The 27,404-nt window shown below is 53.6% G+C and overlaps 1 long non-coding RNA gene and 1 pseudogene across 1 annotated transcript; one reads left to right on the forward strand and one right to left on the reverse strand.

Annotated features, from left to right (window-relative positions):
• LOC122478349 overlaps window positions 1-15,884 on the forward strand; it is a 30,319-nt pseudogene extending 14,435 nt beyond the window's left edge.
• Window positions 15,885-20,765: 4,881 nt separating this feature from the next.
• On the reverse strand, window positions 20,766-27,273 carry LOC122478342. The gene is made up of 2 exons (XR_006295957.1): window positions 27,177-27,273; window positions 20,766-21,274 (listed from the first exon to the last, which is right to left on the reverse strand). It is a non-coding gene; the product is annotated as an uncharacterized LOC122478342 (long non-coding RNA).
• Between the last annotated feature and the right edge of the window lie 131 nt (window positions 27,274-27,404).

Here is a 27,404-nt window from a genome sequence, read left to right on the forward strand (position 1 = left end):
GGTGCCGCGAGAGGCAGGGACGCTTTCCATGGCCCTTCAGGAGAGCTCCTGAGGAAGAGCAGGGAAAGTTGCAAGGAGTCCAGACATGTCTGCTGTGTGCGGTTGGTGGGAGAAGGCGTTTTCGAAGGCCAGGCCTACAGGCTGGGTTCCCAGCGCACAGGGACTGCAGCGGAGGGGCTGGGGGCTGACGCAACGCTTCCTCCCCATACAGGTGCTCTCTCTGCCCCACCAGCGGCTGGTCTGCTACTGCCGGCTCTTCCAGGTTCCAGACCCAAACAAGCCCCAGAAGCTCGGGCTGCACCAGTGAGAAATCTTCCTGTTTAATGACCTCCTGGTGGTATGTGGTTCCCCAGAGCGTGTCATGGCTGGGACCCGTGGCTTGGGGCGGCCTTAAACTGCAGCTCCGGTCTCCCATCTGGCCTTGTGTGCCTGTGCTTGGGGAAAGGCACCCACGTGCGTGGGGTGGAGGTGAAGGGGATGGAGTCAGCCCCACGGTCTTGGGTTACAAGAGGCAGAATCTAACTCACAGTGCGGCTGACGAAAACGGGGCTTCGTCAGCTTATGTAAAAGCCCAGAGGGGGGTGTGGGTCTTCAGCCCCAACTATTTATAGAAGCTTACACAGCGTCAGCGGGACTCCTTTATTAGGCTCTCTGTCTCTCAGCTGCGTGGGCTCCCTTCTCAGGAGCTCTGTCCACAAAGAGAAAGTCAGTCTCGGCAGTTGCAGGCTTAATCCTGCCCCCTCCCTGCATCCCCGGCCACCAGGGGCATTTTCTTGGGAAGAGTCCGGGCAGAGGTCTCACCGGTTCCCATGCCCATGCTTGAGCCGCTCACAGGGGCCAGGCAGGTGCAGTGCTGTCTCATTGGCTAAACCTGGGTCACTGCTCACCCCCAGGAGTGCCAGGTGGCAAAGAGGGGGTTCCCCAAAGGGAAACTGCAGAGGTCTTGCCCAAAAAAAGGTGGCATGGATGCTGGGCTTTATCCCCGGGGATAAAGATGCCCCTGGAGACAACGGGGGGAGACTGTCCCTTGGGTCTTTGTCTCTCCTGCATGCCCCGGGCTTTCTTGCTAGAGGCCCTTGTCCCTGACCCCTACCTGCCTGAGGACCAGCCACTTCTCTCTGACTGCTGAGGTTGGAATCTGGACCTGTGGGTTTCAAGTCTTTGTCAAGGGTCCCTGACCTCAAGCGAGTGACTTCAAATTCCTGAGCCTCCGTTTCCGCCTCCAAAATCTCTCAGGCAGTCACAGAGCTCAGGTGGGGTCCTGGGTGTCCGAGCCCGGCCTGGCGCCTTCGGGGTCATGTGCAGCGTGGCGCCTGCCACCTCTCTGCTGAGGGGCTTCGTCGCCAGCCAGGACGACAGCTGGGATTCACGGGAGCGGAAGCCAGCATCCATGTCAGGATGTGCCTGGACACACAGGCCTGCCCTGCCCCAGAGGCCTCCCGACCTCTGCACTCCCGAGAGGGTTTTGACGTTAGTCTCGGTCAGAATCCCGAGCGCCCAGAGTTGCCCCTGAGCGGTGCAGGCGATACGACTCAGCCTCTGTCTCTGGCGGCCCCCAGGTGACCAAGATCTTCCAGAAAAAGAAGAACTCGGTGATGTACAGCTTCCGACAGTCCTTCTCCCTGTACGACATGCAGGTTCAGCTCTTCGAGGACCAGTGTAAGTCCGTGCTGGGGGCCTGCCGTGGCCCAGCCGCGAGTGTGCGTGCTGGAGCACTCGTCCACACGTGGCCGTGTGCCACGTGGCGGAAACGGTGTCACAACTCCCACCTTGTAGTCACGAAGTGCTGTGCTCCCCAAGGATCTCCCCCTGGGGATCTCCCCCAGCTCTCCCACGTGTGTTCCGTATTCCTGCTTCGCCAGCAGAGAGAAGGTTGCAGGCCAGGGGTCTGACGAGCGACAGTACCTGGGGAGAATTTGATAACATTGTACATGGTGGTGATCGCCTTTGCTTTTGCCCCTACGTCTTCTTACCGTGTGGTTAAGGTTGTTTTTAGTTCAGGGCGGAGTGGATTTATGCCAATAAAGTGTTGCCCGGAAGACACCAAGTAAATGGCACAGGTGATGTGCAAACACAGGCAAACAAACAGGCGCAGGCAAGGCCTGGGGGGCTGTAGGACAGGAGCCCGGTCCTGAGCAGAGAGCCCGGGTGCAAATGCGTCAGGACCTAGCGGTCCCCGGGCCACATTCCCTTTGTCTGTAAAGTGGTATGTGGTTCCCCAGAGCGTGTCATGGCTGGGACCCGTGGCTTGGGGCGGCCTTAAACTGCAGCTCCGGACTTTACCTCATGAGGACTTCAGGTATGAGTCCATACATGAAGTGCTTAGAGCAGGATTTATTCTTAGGTGTTATTGGAGTCTTCTCTGGGTATGAGTGGGCCATGGGGCCTGAGGACTTGGGGGAGGAGCTGACACCCCCACTGACTTTTCTCTGTTGACCTGGTCTTTCTCTGATACCCAAGCCCTTCCCTTTACCTTTCTCCCTCTTTGTCCCGTCCCTGTTGGAGGTCCCTGAGCTGTAGGCTGAGCCAGGCCTCCTGAGATGGGGGGTGAGGGGGAGGTCCTGTTGCCCTGCCCATTTTGCACCGGCCCCAGGGGAGGACCGTTCCAGTTGAGCATCATGATATCTCCAGCAGCAGGGAAGCCCTCATCCTCTCAGACAGGTTGCCAAGCTACCGTCTGATCCGCTTTCAATCTGCAGGTTGAAAAAGAACCAGGGACCTGTGCCTGGGCCATCCCTGCCTTGCCTTGGTTTCTACCAGGGTGGAAGGTGGCCTCAGGGAGCATGGTGCCACCCCACATTGTCCTGACCGGCAGGCCCTCTTTCCAAAGGGGTGGCGGTGGTTGTGATGCTCCCAGCAGTGGGCCCGACCAGACTGAATCCGCAGGCAGAGGCTGTGCCCTCCTCGTTTTTACATTCCCAGAGCTCAGCCCTCAGCCCTGAACCCACAGTCCTGGCATAAGCCCAAGAGTCAACACTGACATTTCTATGGGACATGCCTTCGTAGCAGGGATCTCAAAGTGGTAGCTGTGGGTCAGTCACAGCCCAGTTATGTATTTAGTTTACACATTTTAAAAAATTTGTTGAGCTGATACTTAATATCTAAAATTACTAAAATTGGGGGCACCTGGGTGGCTCAGTCCGTTAAGCGTCCAACTTCATCTCAGGTCATAATCTCACAGTTCGTGAGTTTGAGCCCTGCATCCGGCTCTGTGGTGATGGCTCAGAGCCTGGAACCTGCTTTGGATTCTGTCTCCCTCTCTCTCTCTTTGCCCCCTCCCCCCTCACACTCTGCCTCTCTCTCTCTCTGTCTCTCTCAAAAATAAACATTAAAAAAATTAATTAAAAAACAAAATAACTAAAATTTTAGATATTTTTGAGTTTTCTTGAAAACCGAGAAGGTTTTTGCTAGGCCCACATTCCCACGTCATGTGGCTGTCATGGGCTGCACGCCCCTCCCCCCCCCCACTCACTCTGTTGCTCAGTCTCATGTGGTTTACTTCCTACATTTATTGGAACACACTAGGCATTTGAGTTCCCAGCCTTGACCTAGGTCTGAGCAAAAGTGGGATTGGTGTTTGGACCAAGAACCTCCAAACATCCAGTAGCTGATGCTTGATTCCCGCTGAGGAGAGAGGCACTACCAGGGGACCAGAGCCACAGAGACTCTGTGAGCTTGGAGGTGGCACCAGGCAGGTCACAGGCCAGAAAGACTGAGCACTCAGCATAGAGTGCATTGGGTATGGGGTGCCCATGAAGCACCCAAGGGAACTGAGGGTCTGGAGGCCACTTGTGAGAGAACAGAGCTCAGTGTGCACTCAGAATTGCCCAGGGAGACCAGATAAGACTCCCCCCCAGCACAGGACACTGACTGTGACTCCCAGACTCCACCCCTGGCCATTCTCAAGCTTCAGGCAATGACCAAGGACCTTGACTTGAAGGGTCTAGGCTCCATGACCTTCAGGTTGAGGAAGGATGGGGGCCCTGACCTCTGTTCAGATTGGCCAAATCTGCCCCAGACTTCTGCATAGAACAACACAGACCCAAGTCAGGAGATGGGGATTTCCTGGCAGTCTCTCTGGTCTTCCCTGTGGATGCCTTTCCTCCCTGGTTAGACGTGTCTGCTGAGAGCCTGGACCCTTAGACTTAGCATTTCCTTGACCAGCAGAGAGACTGCAGAGAGCACCCAGGGATCCATGGGTTCTTCTCCTCCCCTTCTCCTTTGTAGACTACCCCAATGGCATCCGGCTCACATCTGCTGTCCCCGGAGCAGACATCAAAGTGTTAATAAACTTTAACGCTCCCAATCCTCAAGACCGGAAGAAGTTCACCGACTACCTGCGGGAGTCCATCATGGAAGTGCAGGAGATGGAGAAGCACAGGATACAGTGTAAGTCCCAGGCCCCCTGGAGAGGAAGAGCCAGCAGCCCCGGCATCTCATGGGACTTGCTGGATGCGGCCGTTGGCTCCCATCTGGTGCCAGGGACTCTGGGGGCCCACAAAAGTGAGGTGCCCTGGTCTCACCTGGCCTTCCCACAGCCCTATGACAGGGCAGCCCCCGTACCCGGGCCGGAGGAGGTGGCGTGGGGAGGGCAGCAGAGGCCTCCACGTGAGAGTGAGGGCTTCTGCGGCCCAGGCCCATCCCGCCTGTGGGACCACCTGGCATGCCCTGAGAGAGCCTGGTTTCCCCGTCGCCCCACGAGACGAGATTTCCCGGAGATCCGGAGCTGATCTCGTTGCCCCTTGGTGTGCTTATTCTTCTTTCGTCTTCCATGTCAGGGAAGTCACCACCAAGCCCATCCTGTGGGTTTCATCAGACCTGATTATCATCTTTTCTCTCCTGGCTCCAAGCCTCACTCCCTGGAGACACACAACTACCCCCACCTTTGGGCCCCACCCACGGCAAGGTTGGGTTACCCCTTGCTCATCCGCAGACCCAGGCCAGCCAGTCTCCTTGCCAGCCCTCAAGCCTGCAAAGTGACAGTCTTTCCTGCAGAGCCCAAGGCCCGTGCCTCTCCAGCCTCCCTTTCAGAGTTTCCTCCTGGCTCCCTTTTGTCAAAGGCAGCGTTCACACCTTCTCTTTCTTTCCCAAGACAGCCGTGGGCCCTGACTTTTCCTCAGGCCAAACAGATGGCAGCTGGGTGCGATGCCAAGCCTACACAGAGGGCCCAGGGCCTCCCCCTCAAGGCTTTGTTTTCTCACTGGTCCCTCGCCCCCTCTGTTTCAGTGGAGCTCGAGAAGCAGAAAGGCATCGTGTGGCCCAGCATGTCCCAGTGCTCCAGCCTCAAAGCGGAGTCCGGCAAGGGACGCTGAGCCGAGCCTGCCTGGATGACAGCCACGCCAGCGGTGAGGGCCTCAAGCGCAGCGCCCTCAGCAGCTCCTTGCGGGACCGTTCCGACGCGGGTAAGAGCAGGCCAGGACCCCCTTCCTAGCCCAGCACACACAGGACTCAGACCGGGCAGCTGGGGCACACGTTGGGTGCCGGGAAAGGACCGCGGTGGCGGCTGGTGGCGGCAGGGCTCGGACGGAATGCCGTTGGGTTTCCCGTGACTGTCCCCAGACCGTAGTAGCATCTGACCACACAGAGAGGGCGTCCCAAAAAGGCCAGAGAAAACAGGATCCGGTTGTCAAGGCAGAACAGCCAGGAGGTTACCCCTATTCTCCCTTTCTTCTTCTAGGGGTTTTATTTATTCTTTTATTTATTTTCCAGAAACTGCTCTCACACAGAGTGAGCCAGGCCCCACTGATGGATGTGTCCCTTGCCCTCTGTGCTGCCGCGTCCCTGTGTTTTATGCTGATGAATGAAATGGAGTGAAGCCCTCGAAACTGTGTTTGGAGAACCCCCTCTCCCACTGTCCCTGGTCTCATTTCCCTCACGGAGGTCTCCCTTCCTGGGAAACCCGGGCCCCCATCCGGCCCAGAGGCAGTGGCCGCAGCTGCCCCCTGGATGTCGGGGCGGTGGGGAGACGGGGGGAGCCCTGGCACAACCGTGGTTTTTGTTACTGTTTCTTTGTTTCTGTGTGTGTTTATTTGCTGCCAGCCTCTTAACCCCTAAGCAAGTAGCACCCCTAGAGCCTCCCAGATTTCCCAGGGGAGGAGGTGTGTCTAGAGTGTCAGGGAGCTTTTGGGGGCAGCTCGCCTGGCCGGGTCCCCTGGGCCAGCCGCCCGTGAGTGTTGTTCAGCCTGCTTTGCCTGCAGTGCTGTCAGAGAAGCTGTGGAGGGACAGCCCCTGAAGCCCCCCAGTCACGTCTCAACAGGCAGCTTCTCCTGGGAGGAGGTTCCAGCTACAAAGGAGCAGAGGTTACAGGACGTTGTCCCACAGAGGGCACGCGGCTCCGGGTGTCCCGGCTCTAGGAGCCTGATTGCAGGCCCTGGGTTGTTGGAAAAGACCCTCTCGGGCCAAGATCAGCCACCTCCTCTCCAGGGGCCCGGCAGCCCCCTCCCCTTCTCGGGGCCTCACCCGCCCCACCCTGCCTTGGACATTACCTTGTGGCCAGCCCTGGGCCCCGCTACTAAAAGAGCCCAATCATGACTCCATCCCACACCTGCCCCACCGGCCGCACTGCCTCCCTCCAGCTTTCTCATTTCCCAGAAATTTTTTTTTTTTTTCTTTTTTTGAGTTGGAATTTTTTTGTCCTTATTTTGTCCTGTCATTTTTTTTTTCATAGTAAAAATCAGAAATCCATTGCCAGCATGAGGGTTTACCCAGGGTTTCTCAACCCCAGCACCATTGACGTTTTGTGCCAGATAATTCCGTGCTGTTGGAGGGTGCTGTCCTGTGCACTGCAGGATATTTACCAGCATCCCGGGCCTCTACTTACGAGATGCCAAGAGTATCCCCACCCCCCAGTCATAACAGACAATAATGTCTCCCGAAATTTCCAGGGGTCCTCTGGGGGGGCAAAAATCACCCCTAGTTGGCAAAGTGCCACGGGTTGAGAACCACTGGTTTTCCCTATGGCTTGTTAAACCCAGCTAAACGTAATTGGACAGCTCTGGGCCTCTGCAGGCTGGTAGCCAGGACCTCTGTTTGGGTTTGTGCAGTGGCGTTAGGCCTGGCCTCTCTGTTCCCTGATGCAGCACCTGGAGGGCGGATGGGTCCCGCCCAGTCCCTCAGGTAACAGTGGCTCTGTTGAAACCGAGGCTCCCAGCGTGGCCAGCCACACCTAGGACTCCAGCTCCTGGGGGTCAGATAGAGCTGCACCCCCAGGCCTGTGCGAGGGACAGAGAGCTGAGGTTCAGCTGCTTTCCTTCTATCGTCGCCGTTGCCATTGTCGTTTGGACATTCCGAACTAAGGAAAACTCTAGGGATTGAGTCTTCCCAGGAGACCATGTGAAGAATCCCCCGGGAAGGCAGCCCCCTGTCCCCAGGAAGCCTGGAGGGTGTGTTTGAGTCCTGGCAGCTGCCAAGGCCCCAGACTGGGAGCCCTCCACGTGCAGTCTCCAGAGGGAGACCGGCCAATGTCAGCAGCCATCCAGAAAGATGCTGGGCTCAGCACCCAAAGACGTGCCCCGGACTGGGTCGGAGTGAAGCTCTCCGGAGGCAACGTCACTCTCCCCACCGTGGCCCTCACTAAGAGGGCTGCTGGAGAAGAGGCAAGGCCTCGGGGATACTCTCTCCCTTCAGGAAAGCTAGCGCTCAGTTGTTGGCACGTCACTGCTCTGGGGGCGTCTGCCCTGGACCTGCAATCACACGTCATTCCGGGTGACTCTCCACACGGTCTTCCTTCGTCCGGGATCCATGCTCATTTCAGTGGCACCAGAGCCCTGTCGGCCTGCGATCAAGGGCCTGCGTGGACCGGGGACACAGGTGTGACTGCGGCCTTAACCCCTGGCCCAGATCAGTCAAGTCATGATGGACACTATCCCCAAGCCCCCAGGGTCCTCCTGCCCCTCCCAGCGAAGCTGCCCAACATCAGTCTCCAGAGAGAGGATGTCTCCCAGAGGCCATGGGACCTGCTCGCCCCTGTCATTGCTCCGGGGCCTAGCCAGAGACCTGCCATGTTCTGCCCCAGGGAACCCGGGAAGCCCTCTCAGGGGAGATTTGGTGGCTCCTGGTGGCCAGTGTCCAAAGCAGCACCTGCTCAGCCTCCAGCATTATTAAGGACCACAGGGTAGGACCCTGGGTTGAGAGCTCTTGCTGCATTCTGTGCCGATACCAAGAAGCAGGAGAAGGCTGTGAAGAGCCATGCTGGGAACTCCTTCCAGACGTGGTTACTGATCCTGGCCACAGTTGGCCTGGCAGGGCCTGATCAGGTTCTGGGAGAGGCACTGGGCGGGGCAGGGCTCACCTGTGGCTGGTGCAGGACCCTTCCCCTACCAAGAGAGAGGGAGTGTAGCAGGAGATAGAGTGCAGGTGAGGGATAGTGTGGGTGCATGGGTGAGAGCCACTTTCCCAGCATGCTTCACCTCCATTAGCACATGATGTGCACCTGTGTGCACACACCCGGACACAGGTCTATAGTGAGCAGGTGTCTGTGGGGTGTGCCCATGACTAGGGGCTTGACTGCAGACAGCAGTGAGGTAGGGATACCTCACATCTCATGCTTATTTGTGAAGTTGAAAAGATGGATTCTGAGAAACTTAGCATCACTCAAAGACATCCAAGTTAAAACTGTCCTAAGTCTTGGCCCACTTGGGGGCAGGAGGAGGAGGGTTTTGTTGTACTTCAGGTCAGATACCACACAGAGCCCCTAAACCTAGCTCCAGGCCTGGCCTAAGTCCCCTTGAGAGAAGCACATCAGTCAGAAGACATTGCTGGGCACTGGTGGGGCGGGCTGGCCTTACTGTGTCCCTGGTTTTCAGTTAGGGGAGCCCTCTAGGCTTCGAGGGGCCAGAGAGCTGATTTTAAAACCGCAGAGACAGCAGAGATCTGACTTCAGCATTTCTGCATGGTGCCACAAGATCCCAAGTATCTGATGCTCACGTCTACCCTACTCAGAGGAAGGCGCGTACCCATTTCACAGATGCAGAAACTGTGCTAAAGAATCAAAGGAGTGCCAGGTGGGGTTACCTCTTCAGCCAAAGAGCCTCGTTCTGCTCTATGTCCCTGGACCACTGTGTTGGGACAAAAAGCAGGAAGGGAAGATGGCCAGCCTCTCTTCTCATACGAGCTGAAAGATGAGGATATGTGACGACCCTCATCTTTCTTCCAGCTGGGAATAAGGGCCAGGTCCTACGTGGTTCTCCCTGGTCCTCAGCAACTGGTGGAAAACACTCTTGCCCTAATCTTCTGTGTGGCCCTGTCCTGAGCGAGCTCTGAAGCCCTCTCACACATGCCAGGGTCAAGCAAAGTTCCCAGCTGGGACTCAGGTTTGGGGGTTGGCAGGCCAAGCAAAGGGACCGAATGTCCCCCGAGTCCACTGTTGTATGCCCAAGATCAAGGCTCCGTCCCAGTACACTCAGATGCCACGGTGAGGCCTGAAGGACCCACAGACCCACTCTCTACCCCACACAGGGTCAGCTTCTTGGCCACAGAGAGGCACGTAGCAGCCTTTCCATCTTTCAGGCTCCTGGGCTCACTCAGCCTGCATTCCGCTCAGAAGGCAGCATGGCCAAGCTTCCCAGCCCCAGAGATGGACAGGCAGACCTGGGTGTGAGTCCTGCTCGCTCACTGTGGAATTGGACAGTCGGTCCATGAGCCTCAGCCTCCACCTCCTCCTCCTCCTTGGCACAAAGGGACACCTGTACTGCATTGCTGCGGGGCTTGACCAAGAACAAATGTGTTCGGCTCGTGGCCAGGGCTGCACAGGTGGAAGCCTCCAGAACATCAAGTGGGCGGCCCCTTCTCTGTCCCCTCTTCCTATCTGCTTTCCTGAGGGCTGGACAGAGACCGGACCCCGAAGCTTGGGCACCCACCATTTTTGCCAGCCTCAGTGTCCTGCAGGAATCCATGGAGAGGGCCTCCAAAAGGACCCTGGAGGCCAGGCTGAGCCTTAGGCCTCCAGAACCAAGAAGACACAGCCTTCCTGTAACACAGCCAACATATATTGAGTGCCTACTATATGCCATGTGCTGGGAGGTAGTAGAAAGCCATGGGCAGGCAGCGCTCACAGCTGAGGGAGCACTTGTGGCATCTGGAAGAGCAGTACCCGCAGAAGGGAAGCAGGACTCTGGGCTCTCCCAGCAGACCCTGACCCTGCCTCCTGCCCCTGGCCAGGGCACTGCACAAACCAAACAGTTGGCTCCAGAGGCACCAGCACATTTGAGCTCCCCAGAAGGAAAAGACAGGACACCAAGTTCAGTTTCCTCCTAACCATCAACCCCACCCTGTCTGCAAGGGGGGAGATGTATATGTATGTGTGAATATGCATATACATATGTATATGAAATCCACGCAGTCAGGGCCGCACAGGACCACATCTTGTTTGTTTTGAGCCATTGGAGAAGCTGCCCCTGTCCCATCCCCTGTTGGCAGGTGGCTGGAGCACAGGGCATCTGGCCCCCGCCGTGCACGCGCCCCAGCCCTCCTGGAGGCATCCCCCCCACCCCCCCCACCCCTCCCACCAACAGACTGCCAGTCCAGGAGAAGGGGTATCAAGTTGGGGCTGGTTGAAAACAAATTTTTTTCTTTGAACTCCCCCTCCTTTTTTTTTTTTTCTTTTGAAAGTCATTACTGCCCTCCCACGGGCTTCCCTACGGAGCCAGTCCTCCGACCCTCCCCCCCGCCTGCGGCAGTGGTGACCCAGGGCCAGGCAGGCGGCGGCCCGGCCTTGTGTCCGTGTCTAACCTCTGGTATTGCATGTTCTGGGCAAGGAGGCGAGGGCGTCGCAGCAGTGCGGGATCACTCGAGAGCAATGTGGAAGTAAGTAGGAAGCGCCTACGTCCAGCTGGCTGTCGTGTGTTGCCTCCCCGATCCTTGGTTTATATCTGTAGTCTTTTTTTTTTCCGTTTTGCTCTTCCTTCCCCCTACTGCACAGAGGCGCAGACACGCCCGTGCCTGCCTCAGCCCCAGGGCATGCCAGCTTCCCCCTTCCTAGAATCGCCCATGACTCTCACCGCTTGTTTGGGCTGGACCCATGGGAGGTGGGGGTGGTTCTGGATTCTGTGTTTTAGTTCCCGCTTAACCCCGTCCCCTGTGGCCCCCCAAGCATGGTTAACATCCCGGCTTCCTGGCACTCCCCCACCCCCACCCTGGGGCCCCCGCCTGCGGACACTGCTCCTGGGCGGGAAACACGGCCCGCCAGGCATCTGTGCACCCTCCACCCGCACTGCGGGGGGCAGGAGGGTGGGTTTTCCCCATCTCTTGACTTCCATGCTCCGCCATCCCCATCGCTTCCTTCCTGGAGTTCCGATTGCTGTGTGTCTCCAGTCAGGACATCATGGAATTGCTTAGCTAGCTCGGGGGAGGAAAGCCATGAGAGGAAGAAAAAATTCCGTGTGGATTTCATGAGATTTCATTCATCTGCCAACCATTTCTATATTACTGTTCACATCGTAACCTCAGCTTGCAGACCTTTTTGTTTCCTTCTTTTTCCTTGTTTGGTTTGCAGTAGGTAGCTGCAGTGAAATGCCTAGGCAGCCCCCCCACCCCTCCAACAAGGACAAGGTTCCCCGAGCCCCCCGCCCGGTCCCTACCACCAGCTTCCCAGAAAGCTCGGGGCCCACACAGGCAGAGCAGATGGCGCAGTTTCAGCAGGAACGGGGTTCTTCTTCATGCACGTCAGCCCAGCCTACTCCACGCAGCACATGGCGCTCACAGGCACCCCCGGGCTGGTTGTTCTGATCCGAAAGCTCAGGCCGCCTTCCATATCAGGACAAGAGCAGAAGTCACACTTGTGCTGCTGCTGCTGCTGCTGCTGCTGCTTTGACCAGACAGGAGCGTCCCTCATCCCCTACCCCATCCCCACTCCTCTCAGTGGAAGGCCACCCTGGGTCCCTGTGGCCCCCAGTCACATGAGCGGAGGTGGCACTGACCCAGCCTTACCCAGCCCCACCCTCTGCAGCCAGAGAGTTAACTAAGGCTTAGCAGTCAGTGGGTGAACTTTTTACATCAAAAAAAAAAAATCATTCTGACATAAGTGCTGTAAGGTCTTTTAATTTTGATTTCTATGAATTTCCTTTTTAGGGGTCCATCATTAGCAGTCCTCACATGCGCCGGAGAGCTACATCAACACGAGAGTGTCCATCTCGCCCACACCAGACTATGCCTAACTCATCCTCCCTCCTGGGCTCCTTATTTGGGAGTAAGAAAGGGAAGCCCCCTCCCCAGGCCCACCCGCCCTCAGCCCCTCCCCAGACACCCCCCCACCCACTGGGCCTGCCCCACGCACAACACTCTGGGGCCAGCCACCACCAGGGGCCTGCTGAAGGCCTGCCGCAGGCCCAGGTGCACGGGCACCACGCCCAGTACTGCCACGTGCAGCAGAATCTGCCCCCCTACCACCACCACCACCACTACCACCCCCCCAGCACATCCAGCACGCACACCAGCACCACCAAGGTCCCCACGGGGGGCACCCACCCTACGTGGCCCACGTGCACAGCCAACCCACCACTGCCCTCGACCCATGACGGCCACCCAGGGCCACACGGGCCACGGCCATGCAGCGCACCACCACGGGCAGCCCCCCGCCCCGCCGCCCCCCACCAGCAGCAAGGCCAAACCCAGCGGCATCAGCACAATTGTGTAGACAGCCTGGGCAGGGTCCCAGACTGCCCCGGAACACCTGCACACCACACAGAGCCATGCCCGAGGGCAGCTGGCCTCAGACCAGACCCAGGGCACCTCTGTTTCCACCTCTCCCCTCTGCTCCCTGCGGCCTGGATGGAGCCCTCTGAGCCCATGGGGCTTGTGTTGCAGGAAACAAAGTTCACAATCTCACTTAGCATTGGTGTCCTGGGTTCCATCTACTTGGACCCAAGGGGTGGGCCTCGGCCACCATCAGCCTTGAAAACGGTGCCACCGGCCATGTAGATGTTGAGCTGTCCCCCACCCCAAAGCAGCCCTCAGCTCTGCTCCCCAACTGTACACACATATGAAAACCCAGCCTAGGAAAAGAAGAAATGAGACACAAAAACCAGAGATAGAACAAAACAAAACAAAACAAAAACAAAAACAAACCAAACTTGCTGCATTTATTGCTCTTTTATTGACAATGGGCAAAAAATTAAGTAGACCTGATATGGTTGATGAAAATACGTAAGTAAACTTTATATAATATAAATATATAAATATATATATATAAATATACATATATATATATATATATACTGTATAGGTAGTATTTGTGTGTGAAAGCAAATGTCTCAGTCCACAAAATTAGCAATATAGACTTTCCAAGGAGCTCCACTTACCCGCTAGGAAGACAGTATCTTATATGAATGTGAGAGAGTAAACCAAAAACGTAAACGCTAGGAACAAATTCAGATACTTCCATATTTTCATAAAAAAAGAGGAGAAGTCCCTCCAGGGACTGGCTAAAATCTTTACGCAATCATTACTAACTGTGCCAAGTAACATAGCATCTAACTGTTTAAAAAGTCCAATATTGCTTTGTATAAATCCTTATTTTATTAACAGAAAACTATCATAAGGAATCAGTATTATAAACTGCCCTGTTATTTCAGGTAAGCAAATAGATACCAATGCAGGAAACTCTACAATAACAACTCAGGACAACTGGTTAGGAACTGGTTGTCTGAGGATATTGGTTCCACAGATTCTTAGACACTTTAATGGCTGCGATACCTGTGAATTTCCATGATCCGTATTTCTTTTATATGCATATGATTTAATGCACACTCATTCAGAGTCCTCTCAGGGGGGCACCCATCCACGGCAGAAGTGTTCATCTCCAACATGAGGGCGGCCAGCTCCCATACTCGCCTCCCCAACACCATAACTAACTCATCCTGTCTCCAACTGCCACAGGCACCACCTCCACCCCCACCCCCACCCCACCCCAGTGAGTTTCCACCGGGAACCGCTCCAAACCCGAAGGCTGATTCTAGCATGTAGCAACCCAGGGCGGTGTGTGTGTTTCCCATTTTGTTTTCTGAGTGGTAGCCCGCGATCATCGTGATTCCATGTGGCCATGTGCTAGCACAACCCCTGTGTCCTCACCGTGGCCCCTCTGACCCCCACCCCCGGCGTACGAGTGCCGGCCCTTGCCAGCGAAGCCCCCGCTGCCTTCTCATGGTCCAGTTAGCTGCCAGGGCATCACATGACTCTCAGCTGTGCTCTTGTCGCTTCTGTGTTGTGGTGACACTATCCGCTCCCCTGAGGCCGGGTGCCGCATGCGTCCGGTTCTGTGACTGAGTCACCCACGGGCAGTACTTTGTAGTTTCAGCCTTTCGAGCCACTGCAGCCGCCAGTGCTGTGCTCCTAAGCAGTGGGACCAGAGGACTGCCCCGAGGTCCCTGCCCTGGCAGAGAGCCCTTTCAGAAAGGGTGAAGCTAGTGCTGGACTCCGCGGGCCACAGGCTCCGCACGCCATGGGCGGCATGGTGCGCCCTGGCCAGACGGCAAGATGACCGAGGGGAGCCCACCTGGCTGGCCGGCCGGGGGCTCCGCCCGTTTCCCTCCCCACCCGCCCCTTTGTCATATCATCGAGGCCACCATACCAGCAAATCTGCAAACCAAGCACTTTGTTAATCTCCACAGAGAGCAAATACAGCAATCTAGAGTTTAGCCTTTTTTTTTTTTTTTTTTTTTGGAAGAAGTGTGACTTTAACCTGCCCACCTTTTATCTTCCCATTGTGTCGTGTTTCTCTCCCGGGCACCTTCTCGGAAGGAGGGACGTGTACAAAGCACGGGTGCATCTGATCTGGTCCAGGCCAGGCTGGTGGGAGGCTCCCCGCTTCCACCGGCTCCTAGATTCCTTGGTTTTCCTGCAGAATCAGGCTCCCCAAGGCGTTCTCTGTCTTGCGGTTTAAAGGTTGTTGTTCTGACCAGGAGAAGTCGAATTGTACTGCATGCCATCTGGCGTCAGTCGTGTGAGGCCACACTCTATGTATTGTGTATTTGAAAACTATATCAGTGTTACTGTTGACAAATAGTTGAAGTAAAGTGATAACATATTAAATATGTCGGCCTTTCTTCACCCTCTGTACCGATAGTAGAGTCTACCTGTAAACTCGAGGTTGTTCCAGAAAAGATGCAGGGTGTTTAGCACAAGGTTGCCCTTTCTGAAGGGGTGACCACTGATGAAAAAGGGTGGACAGCAAAGCCTAGGGGGTCGGGTTGGGGGGCGCTGTCTCCATCGCCATCCTTCGTGCACCACGGGCCACTCAGAACACTTACTTCCAAAACTGCCGTCCGTGTGTCCTGACGCATGGTTTGGTGGCCACACGGCCGAATCTAGCGAAAGGGGGCTTCTCGAACCAATTCCCTTTCTCCCCATGTGTCCAACTTTGTATAGTGTGTTGGGCTCAGGTCAGCGAGGCTTCATCATTCTTTGATTTACACGCTTACCGTGGGAAGCGTCTCCAGGGAGTGTTTCCAAGGAGGCTGGAGCCACACTGCCCGGAATTTCGTTTGGGAAGCAAAAACTGCCGACAGATTGCTTTCCCGTGTCCCACCCCCACCCCCTGGGTGGCGCTCTCGTGGGACTGTTCTTTCTAGACCCCAGCCTGCCACAGGGTCAGCGCTGTGGGGGCCTGCCATCCACCCCCCACCCCGGGGATAGGCAGCAGGACGCCGAGCAGGACGTTTGTGTCCTCCTTCCCCACCATCAGGACACACTTGGGACCTTTCTCTCAAGTCGTGCAAATTGTTCCAGTGAAACGGTCATTTCCAACATGAGCAGGAGTAGAGGAAGCGGCAGGTAGCACCACAAAAATCTTTTCTGGGACAACAATTAAATCATGTGTTTGTATTTTTTTTAAGTTTATGAATGAATTGTACAACAATGTAAAAATAAAGTTCATCCTAATATGATGTGCACATCTTGCTTAAAAATGTCTTTAGTCACCCAGTGTAGAGAGATGTTTCCATTACGCACTGCATGCAGAAGAAGCCTCTTGTTTGTCTTTAAAATGAGCTGAAAAGACAGCAGATAGGTAAACACGAACCTAGGTGTTGACTCAGCACTCCCTGCAAAGCTGGGTCTCTACGGGTAAGCATGCATCTTACGGTTTTGTTGTAAAATACCATCACTCTTCCTGCCTGAAAACTGAGGAATTTTGTAAAGTATCTCCAATAACAACAATAATCCTGGAAACAGATTTCGAGATGGATCAGTGCCAAGTGGGGGGTGGTGGAAAGGGACAGGTGGGAGGGGGGGCGTGTGCCTCTTTCTTACCCACAAAGGGGCACACGTTAGCCTAACCGCGGTTGCATCGAGGTCCCGCACAGGACCCGTCTCCTCTTGGGAACTGTCATCCCATGTCGTACTCATGTCAGTGAGAAATCCAGAAATGTTTCTGTGGTCATCTGGAATGTACACACAGCATTTTGTTTTGATGAGAGTGTAAGTTACACCTTGTGCAGCAGTTAGCACATATGCCATTCTATTTTGTAGAACTGTTTTCTGCATTCGAGTTATGTTCGTATTTAACACTATAATGGTATGTTGAGAGTCATTTAAGGCCTTAACTGTGTAACAAGTGATGTATGCACAGCCATCCTGTAGACTCTGTTTGGTGCAGTAAGCAATCAGCTAATTAATCAGAGGTACTCTTCTGGAACCGAGAAAAACAGGGGTGACTGGTTAGAGCAAATCACAAACTTAGTGTTTCCTAGTGCTGCCAGTGAGATGTTAGATGTCGGGCGGGAAGCATCCTCAGAGGAGAGTGGGAAGAGGCAGCAGGAATGAGGTTGGTCTTTCTGGTTTGTACCTCAAATGTCTGTGGTGGTCCTTTTGAATGGCCCATTGTAAGAAGGACTTGTTAGTAGAACTTGGGGAAAGAGAATGAAAAAGAAAGTTGCCATCATCATAAGAGGTGTGAACAAGTGTTCCACAGGTTCACAGGAAGAAGAAGGCACATTCGTGTGCTAATGGATTTCCTGCGAAAGGGGGTACAGGTTTCATTGAGATACGGGAGCCTGTGAAAAATGCCCCTGTAACTTGACTGCAGCCCTTTCATTTTGGAGTCAAATCCCCTCTTGTATTTGACTTTCCATCCTTTGAATAAACCAGGTCTTTTGGGTTTCTATGGGGTAGGTTTCTAGTAACTGTCAGATCAGGTTTAGGAGGGACATGTTTGCATGCTTAGAGATTTATGAATTAACCCAGCCTCAAGTGAAGGATGAATAAACCACTAGCCTCTTTGTCTATTGGTAGGTAAATCCATCCCATCTTCCAGTCATTTAAATCATATACCCATGGGGTTATTATTCCCGCAGAATAACAAGCAAGAAGATTGTCCATACCTGTGCTACTGTGACAAAGTTTACCTCCAGTTGTCTAGCTTAGGCAAACAACAAATTTTTAAAGACAATCAAAACTAGGATTTACCATCCCTAACGATGCGTTCTTGAAACATAGTTTGTCTCTGTAAAAACCCTCATTTCCAGAGATGGCCAAATCGAGACTAATTCGCTCGTAGGACAAGTCCAGCTTTAACAACCTTGGCCCAATTGTTTCCATAAGTTCAGCAAGAATAGCGATGGATCATAAGGATCTTTTCAAGTCTGCTCTGCCGGAACCTTTTATCTGGAATCTCCAGACTGAACTTTTTGTAGCCTCTCCAGGCCAGAAGCCAAGCCAGTTACTTCTGTCAGACAGGCCTGCAATATCTGTGGAGTTGGGCGAATTCCTCTTCACGAGGTCCCCGAGATATCCTGAGGTTCCTGCACCTGCCAGGAAGTGACATTCTTGACTCACCTGGGGAGGCTACTGGGAACTCTGGAAGCAAGGTATCGGTCAACATTTCCAAGGGGCTGTATGGCTCCATGTTTCCCAAAGTCAACCTTGGTCCCTTGGAGCTACATGCTCACACCTCTGAGTCTGTGCATGGGTCTCAAATAGGACGTCCCAGTCAAAGCCTTGGTAAAAATAACCAGTATTTCCAATGGTGTCCCATTCCAAGGACTTACGCAAATGAGTACGATTGTCACGAGAGAAAGGATACTCACTGGGAGCGTGTGAATGCCAGAGGGTTTAGGTAGAGAGAAAAGATAAACACTTCCGCTCACAAAGGAATGCTTGATGACATTTCCGTAGATCATAGCTATCTTAAGAGGAAGTTTCCTTCACCAGAAAGAGCAAACATCGGAGAACCAGCAGTCTCTGACAAGAGTCCCAAAACTCTGATCTTCCTCAGTTAGTTCAGTCCCACGTTCCCAACTCTTGTTCAGTTTGATTGCAGCTTTTTAATTCTGAATTCTGGACATTCTTACCCGTTTTCAAGTTCATCTTAAAGACATCAAATACCTGTGTTTGTCCACAGAGCCCTTTTTCCGAATCAAGAGGTCCTTAAGGATGCAGCTGATGAAGAAACTCAGTTATTTCTGCGACACGTAACACTTCAATAATCAGAATATCAAGTGAGGACCTTATGCCAAAACACTGAACACTTTAGGAATCGCGTGTAGAGTGGGGGTAGTTGCAACATTTACCCGCGCAGTACAGCCCAAGGTTTACCATCATTTGATAGAGCTTTTCTGAGTAACATAACATACCAAATGAAAAGGCCTACCTGGTCAGAAAGACTTCATTTACAATTGAAATCTTGGGAAAGTCTGCTAAAACCTTAGAAGGTTATGAAGCCTGTCCCAAATAGGATTGCAGGTCATTACAAACCTTACAACTTTATTTATTCAACCAAGGTTGAAGGTGGCAATGAGAGATCCTACAGGCAAACGTGTAGCATCATAGAGCTGTTAGCAAAGCCTAGCTCCTTTACCAAGGACACGTTTTCACTTGAGGTCATCAAAGACCTGATCTTTAGAAAGCTTTAGAAAGCTTTAGAAAGCTTTGGTTCTCCTGGCAGACAACTGAGAAAAAGAACCTTGTTTCCAAAGCAGACAAACCTTATGTTTAGGAATCAATGCTTGAGCACTCGGTCCTATTTGGAAAAAAAAAAAAAAAAACAAACCTAGATGTCCAATGAACTTCATCTCCTTTGTCATGCAGACTTGAAAGAAAACTTTAAAGTTTCAGGTTACTGAGGCGCCTGGGTGGCTCAGTGGGTTGAGCATCAGACTTCGGCTCAGGGCATGACCTCCTGGTCCGTGAGTTCGAGCCTCACGTCAGGCTCTGTGCTGACAGCTCGGAGCCCGGAGCCTGCTTCGGATTCTGTGTCTCCCTCTCTCTCTAGCCCTCCCCCGTTTGCTCTCTTTCAAAAATGCATAAATGTTAAAAAAAAAAAAACAGCAACAACGAAACCTTAAAGTTTCATGTTACCAAAGACTTTCAAAGCTATCTTAATCTGTGACAACTTTGAACCAGGCACAACTAACCATTATTTTAAGTCATCTTTGTGCTAACAAATTGCAACCGAGATAAAATGAGCTTCTCTGACCTTTGGTAAACCTTGGTAGAAAAAACGTTTTCTATTTAATGCTGATAAGTCTAAAGACAGGTCCGCCAAACTTAGGTGAGTTTCAACACTGAATTGTTTCACCTGCATCCACTTAAAAAAAGAAAATCCGTTTGTTCCCCTGGGATGCCAGTGTGGGGGGGGGGGGGATCTGGGGCGGGTGGTCCCAGGGGTGCTCTGGGCTCCTTGACCTGGAGGGTAGGAGAAGGAGACAGCAGTGCCCGAGGCACTGAGGATGGGATAGGAACCAGGTACTCAGGCCACACCCAAGGTGGTGCAGAAACAGGAGGAGGGGGAGGGGAAGGCAGAAGAGGTGAGGTGCCAGCAGAAGGCAGACAAGGACAATTTCCTGGTTCCAACCTCATCAGCTCTGTCAGAGGCACAGATGCCGTTTTCTGTTCCCCCAAAGTGGAAATGGGCGATCTGGGTCAGGCCAGAGAAGAGGGGAAACAAATGGAGTTTTAGCAGCTGCTCGGGAATATTCCTTCAAGTCCCCGTCCCAAGGAAGACTAAGCACACGTGGCTCTAATCATAGCTGTGAAGCCGGGAAATAAATGAGGGAGAAGCCCTCACGTCTAGTAGGAGGAGGAACAGAGAGAAAGAGTCCGCGTCCCCTTTGTCAGGGATGGCCTGTGTTTCCTCCCTTAACCTGGGTTCTCTTAGGAGGAAGGAGGCCTGTTGAGACAATTATCATCCGATATATCAGGAGGGAGTTTCCTGACCTGGTTCCTGAGCACGTTCCCCAAGGGGACCCAGGGTCCGGGTAACCATGAAGGCCTGGAGGTGGGTACCTCTGTCCGTTTACTAAGGCCACACAGTGTTACAGGATCAGTCCTTTCTGCATTTTGCAAGCCCAGTTGTTGCCAGTGGGTTACAAAGGCATCCCAAGGGAGAATCTTTGGAGACTGAGGAGAAGCCCCCATGCTCCTCCCAGAGAGAAAAGTCGAAAGAAAAGAGAGAGAGGCTCCGTTGCCGCTGACCATGCCCCCGACTCCTGGGTGGCACCCCATGCACACAGTATGTCAGAGCTTCCTGGTGTCAACGTGCCCCGAGGCGTCCCTCGAATAAAATCTCCATGACCACCAACTGGCCGACTAAGGGCTCCTGAAGGAGGGATGCTAGTGTCCCCCCACTTCCCTGTTGCATTCTAGACTGCAGACAGGTGCCTGGCGAATGGACTGAAATACCTTACCCCGAAGGCCATGCCTGAAAAGGGCCCTGATGGTCATGTCCTGATTCCCTGGTCTTTGAAGAGCATGCCACAGAGGCCAGGCTCCAGGTTCTTGAAGAACCTGCCGTTTGTAACCCACGGAAAACACTAGAAAAGTTTCACAAGGGGGAATCAATTGCCCAGTTTTGTAATTTCAGTAGTAGTTAGTAGAGGACATTGACAGAAAGCAGCACAGGTGGAAATCCATCATGGTCCAAGTGACAGTCCCACCCATAGAGTCTTCACAAGCAACTCCCCTAGGGAATGGTCCCCAGTTGGGTTTTAATTCACTCAGGTACTGGTTCCTGCTGTCTCCCAGTGAAGCGGTTGCGGCCAGAGGTGGCTAGTCCAGAGTTGTGGAGGGGATCGCATTAGACCCCTGAAGAGGAAACCTCACTTGGGAGTCTTAGGCTTCGTGGCTTAGGTGGCTGTCCCGTGCCCTACACAAACAACGTTGTCTAAGGACAGGAGTGAAGACAGGACATCAAGTTTCTGGATCTCATTACCATCCCGGCCAGGGTACCAACTTGCAGCCAAAGGGCAGGCGCTCTCCTCCCCACAGAGTGGCCGGGGCTAGAGGGTAGCAGCCTGCTCAATCGACAGGAGAGTGTTCCAGTAAGACCACACTCCCCAAAAAGCACCTGAAATGAGAGTAAAGGAGGAAAAGAGAAAAGTAGAAGCTTGCAGGATGATTGCCAGCTTCTATCTTAGGGGACTTGAGATAAAGGAAGCAGACTTCCTCAAGGGAAGGATCCTCGAGGATCCTCGAGGTTGGGATCATGTACAGCTAAGGTTCTCTTTTGTCCCCCACCAAAATGTCATCCTTGGGGCATCTGAGCTCCCACAGGGAGGCCACTCTGCCTGTTTCAAGGACTTGTCAATGGGCTGTAGGCAGTAAAGGGATTTATTTTCCACTGGCCTTACTTTCCACACATCACCATGGCAAGCACTTAAACCCCTTTCCTTTCTTCTTGGGTAGCCAGGATTGTCTGGGGTTATCAAACATATTCCAACCAGGGGGGCAGGAGGGGTGCAGTACCGGCCTGTATTTTGCCCTCAGCCTACCTTATGCTCCCTCATCACAGGGCACACCATCATGGTAAGGCCCTCCTGTTTTGCCGACTCCCACAGCCACAGTCCTTCCCCAAACCAGGAGGTACAACAGGTCAGTGGCAGGACAAAAGACTGCCAGTGAGCCCGCTATACCTGCCGAACTCTTCAAAGAGAAACTGAGGCCCGAAGGGCACCAGGAGACAGAGCACAAGGAAAAAATGCCAGACAGTCTCCCAGCCAGCCTAGAGTCCAGGATCCCCAAAGGGAGCCCAGCCCCCTAGCGGAGCCCTGGAGCCTTCTCCTCGAGCTCCAGTTCAGCCCCGCCCCCCCCCCCCCCACTGGAGCTCGAGCACATCATCCGGCAGCAACACCCCCAGCACTAAGCTGAGCCCCAGAGGGAACCAATGGGGCCCAGCCTCTGTCATGGGGAACAAGGTCCACCGCCAGTAGTGAATACTGGGAGCCATGGACAATGACCCCAGGATCCCGATTTGGCAACACGAGCCAAAAGGGACCGGTACGAAGGTTATTCAGATTCTTAGTAACAGCGTTTTGCTATGTGACACCTAAAAAAGGGAATAAAATCATACCCCTTTGACCTTAATAAATATCATCAAATAACACCATTTGAAACCTACACTGAAGGAAGACAGGAAGCTGCACCGAAGGAAGCAGCTGAGCCACAGTCCGTGTCTTTATTTTGTTCTTTCACTTTACCTGGGTTTTATTGTATGTGATTATTCTTTTTATCTGTTTATATTGGTTTAATCCATGCCCATTGTAGTTTACAAAGTGAAAAGACAAGTACGTTTGTATACAATATACAGACACAGCGTCGCACAGTGGGGCCCAGGGGCGGGGCAGAGGAGGGAACAGAAGTTCTAATGCCAGGAATGGATCTGGGTAGAAGCCTGGGCAGCCAGCCATGCCAGCCCCTGCTTAGGTCAATTCCTATTTCCTGGGTCTCCCCTCTCCCCCCAACTCCTAAAAAAGAGCCCCAGAGATAACACCAAGGACGGGATCCTGTCCCATTGGGCGAGTGCCCACGTCAAGAGAAGAAATATACACCCCTGAACACATAGCACGTGGGAAGGGATACCGTTTCAAAAAACTTAAATGAATAATTACTTAGAGAGGGACAGTGCGAGTGGGGGAGGGACAGAGGGAGAATCCCAAGTCTACTCTGTGCTATCAGCTCGGAGATCGACGCGGGGCTCCAGCTCACAAAACTGTGAGATGGCGACCTGAGCAAGACCAAGAGTGGGACGCTTGAGCCACTGAGGCCACCCAGCAGCCCCGTGCCTGCGTTTTAAGTGCAGGGAAAGATGCTGAGCTCCAGGAAGCCCGGGGACATGGCACAGGAGATTGGCCAGGGCGACGGGTGGGACCAGATCCAGAACAGCTTCACAGGCTGGAGGAGTGTCAGTGGGATAGTGACCTGCTGGATTTGGAGTTGTAGGAAGCACAAGGTGGAGGGCCACACCATCATGGTGAGGCCCTTCCTTTTTGATGACTCCATGAGCCACAGCCCTTCCCCAATCCAAGTTCCAGCCATCTGGGGCAGGGGGGTCTTCTGGGAGGCGCCAGGACAAATACCGAGTGGGGAATGCAACTATGTTCTAGTATTTGCGACCCTCAAATGAGAAAACCTTTGGAGGAAATTGATGAGCGTCCACCCAAGCAAGAGAGCAGAGTTCAAAGCCATTATGAAGGACCGATGGGAAAATATAGGGCAGGAGGAAGGACTCAGTCCTTATGTGGAGCCAGGCCATGACACCGAGGACCCCCCAGCTGCCTCAGGTAATGACAGAGCAGAAGGAAAAATGTCCAGGCAGTCTCCCACCGAGCCTAGAGCCCAGCCCTCTCCTGGAGCCTCATTCCAGCCTTCTGCAGCTCCAGCATATTCTCAAAGCAGAGCCTTTTGACTTCTGTAGGAACCAGCATCATGAGAACCATTAGCAGGGCCAGGTGTGACCCATTCACCACAGACTCAGACACGCACAGCGAACGCTGGAGCCAGGGAGCACATCCCTAGAGCCAGAAAACCACTGTGTAGAAACTGCATACAGATTGAAAAAAAAGATTTTTCAAAACAATAAAATAAAACCCAAATGAGAGAGCCACGGCTCCATGCCTCCATTTTATTTTGTTTTGTTTTGTTTCATTTTCGAAGTTTAAAGCAACTTCAATAAATACTTGTTTTGAAAGAGAGGGACAGTGCAAGTGCTGGAGGGGCAGAGAGAGAACCCAAGCAGCCTCTGTGCTATCAGCTCAGAGCCCGATATGGGGCTCCAACTCACAAAACTGTGAGATCACGACCTGAGCAAAACCACGTGTGGGATGCCGAGGGACTGAGGCCCACCCAGGTTCCCCATCCCTGCATTTTAAGTGCAGTGAAAGATGCTGAGCTCCAGGAAGCCCCGGGACAGGTGCAGGACACTGGCCAGGAATCGGACCCAAACCCACGCAGGTGTGTGTGATGCAACATGGGTGCACCGTGTGGACATGGTGGCCTGGGCAAGCAGATATGGTCCCGTGGACAACGGGAATGTGCACACCCCTCAGAGTTCTCTGCAGTGGATTCCCAACAAGAGGGTATCTCATGTCCGCGGCCTACAAGAGGAGAGGCCACCCTAGCTGCGGGTCTGTCCTTCTGTCCCCAGCTGGGTGAAGCTTTAGAGACTGGGCTGCTTTTCCTGAGGCATCTCTCTCCTCCCCTGCTCTTGTGTTTTTTGTATGGGGTGGAGGGAGGCCGTTATTCCAAATCTTGTAATGAAGTCGATGCCGCAGAAAGGTGTATCACAGATACTCTGTTTGCATCCTCGCCACACAGAATTGGGGCCGTGCATGTCCCGGTCGGAGGAGTGTGGAGTGATGTAGTCCTAGGGAATTCACCAGAACAACTAAATAGAAAAATCACCTAAGGGACTTGTCGTGGTAGTATTGCAGGGCAGAAATGCAGACTGTGGAGGCGCCTGGGTGGCTCAGTCGGTGAGTGGCCGACTTCGGCTCAGGTCACGATCTTGCAGTTCCTGGGTCCGAGTTCCTCATCGGGCCCTGCACTGACGGCTCGGAGCCCGGAGCCTGCTTCAGATACTGTGTCTCCCTCTCTCTCTGCCCCTCCCCAGCTCTCACTCTGTCTCTGTCTCTCTCAAAAATAAAGAAATGTTATAACAAATATTTTTTTTACAGAAATGTAGAGATTGTGGGGCGCCTGGGTGGCTCAGTTGTTTAAGTGTCCCAATTTAGCTCAGGTCGTGACTTTGCAGTTTGTGGGTTCGAGCCCCGTGTCGGGGTCTGTGCTGACAGCTCGGACCCTGGAGCCTGCTTCGGATTCTGTCTCTCCCCCTCTCTCTGTCCCTCCCATGCTCATGCTCTGTCTCTCTCTGTCTCTCAAAAATAAATAAACATTAAAAAATTAAAAAAAAAAGAAAGCAATTAGAGATTGTATCCTACCTTCCTACACTAACATTGCCCCACTTTTTCAGAAGGGCCAAGGGGAACATTTAGGTCCTGTGGCCTGTGTTGCTTATGACCAAGAGTTCACAACAGGGTAACAAAGTCCTGAGAACCAGCTTGTGTGGGAGTGGAAATGGCGAGGGGGTTGGCCCCCAAAGTAGCTTAGGGGTCCCGAACGTTGCAGCTGAGTCTCCACTGTAATGCAGGAGTCTAGCTTTTCCATGTCCCGCATGGGGAGGGATCCCCCCCCACCACAGGAACCTGGAGGGTTTTCACACCAAAGGAAGCTGTGCACATACAGGACAGAGGTGGGGGAGGCAGGCAGGGGTGGGCGTTTGGAGCAGCACCCTTTATTTCCAGGACCACGCCCACTAGTGCATTTTGCTCTGCATCCCCAAACTTGAATGTCCCCTAGCTCAGGGCCTGGGAAGCAGTCTGCTGGGAGCATGGGATGCTCCACCAATGAGACTTTCTCCTGTGAGCTCAGGGCCCCTGGCTGCCTCTGGTCTCCTTAGTCCAAGTGGGTTCTCGGGGACAGTCTTCATTTTCTAAAGAGTGGGGACCAACGTGACGACTTCTGCGACTCAAGACACCTTTGGCTGCAGGTGCACAGTGGGCTCTGGGTGGGGAGCTTCAGAGATAGTCATCGCATCCCTCAGCGATTTGACACCCCTGGTGGGTTCTCACCTGCTTCCTGAATTATTAAATTACTTCATGCAGCTTGTGTGATGAACAGTCTCACGTAAAACATGAACTCAGGGTAGACAGTGGTCAGTGCTGAGAGAGGACATTAAAGGAGATGTGGCAGACGTGTCCATGTGGCTCCTGGTGGCATTATCCACTACTCAGAGTAACCAGACACCGGACTTTGAACTGCCCGTGTGGCCGCCCAAGACCCTAGGGTTCCCGGCATCCTCTGCGGCAGGGCCGGTTGAGTGACCAGACTCTCCCCCCTGGATGGGACGGGAAGTGATTTGTCCTTCTGGGATGTCTCCTAGCAGAGAACCAGGCCCTTTGTGTTTCTCTCCCTGTCCTGCTGCTGGGAACGCAAACTCCCACCCTGGCCCCAGGGTGGCTCCTCTGGGATGACAGGGCTTTGGGGAGAGGAGCTTCCTGGGGCCGCCCTGCCAGGCCAGCCCTGGACCGTCTGCCTGTAGACCGAGCCGGAGAGAGATGCAAACTCTTGCGGGGCACCTCCGTGACAGCTGCTGAACCTTGTCGTAACCAGGACAGCAGTCTTGGGGCAGACTTTTCTGTGTGCTTCCTTTGGGCCAGGCTGCTCCCAGAACCACAGCCCTCCGAAATTCTCAGCCCTTCCTTCCATGGGGTGAACAACCAAGTTCGGCTCTAGTCCTCCCCTCTCCAGGGGCTTCCCTGGAAATGCAAGAGGCTCCATGCTCCCAACATAAGGAGTCCACCTCGTATCTTCAGGGACTTCATCCTCTTCCCTCCCACACCGTGCATTCCCACCCTCCACCAGAGAGGTAGCTGGCTTTGAAATAGGCTGTGCTGACTCTCGCCCTGCTAATAGCTGCGGATTCTAATTAAATAACTCTGGGAACAGGCCGTATCGCGCACGGTGTAACTTGATTATTGCTCGAAAGATGAGTTTGGAGCTGACAAGTTCCCTGCAAAGCTGACAAGCTTAAAAGCTGAATTTGACAAACCGACCAAACAGCAAGCATGGTAGGAAGGTGGAGCCTGGGACTTGGGGACGACTGGGCCTGAGCTCTCAGTCTGGATAGACAGATACCGAGGACTTCGCGGGTGCCTGGTCTGCTCAGGGTCATTTCCTATACGCCCTCTGCTCTTACGGAACCTGCCATTTTATGGGGGGGAAGGACTTCTAATAACATTAACTTTGCTGAAGATGTCATGACAACGTATACAGTCCCTTTGTTTGTTACTCTTAATTGTCTGCAAAGGGTCTGGTAGTGCTGCTTTAAAATAAAGTGTATCTAGAGAAAATCTGAGGTTCAGTAAGGCCTACAGATCAGGAGTCGATGCCTTTGAGAAGAGTTTGTTCCTCACGGTTCCCAGGAGGAAGGGGCACGCCACACCATGCAGGGCCACGTGAAGAAACCCCAGGAGGAGGGACAATTGTGACAGGCACCTTACTTGTGGTTTCTGCAGGAGGGAACAAGCAAGGCAGGTGACACACTTAGGATTGGCTAGTGTGGATAATTTCAGGACCGTGGGGCCTGGGTGGGGGCTGTCCCGAATGATCTGGTACCTGGCCCAGGGGTGATTACCCCAGGT

Source organism: Prionailurus bengalensis, unplaced genomic scaffold, assembly GCF_016509475.1.
Source record: "Prionailurus bengalensis isolate Pbe53 unplaced genomic scaffold, Fcat_Pben_1.1_paternal_pri Un_scaffold_51, whole genome shotgun sequence".
Taxonomy (NCBI): domain Eukaryota; kingdom Metazoa; phylum Chordata; class Mammalia; order Carnivora; family Felidae; genus Prionailurus; species Prionailurus bengalensis.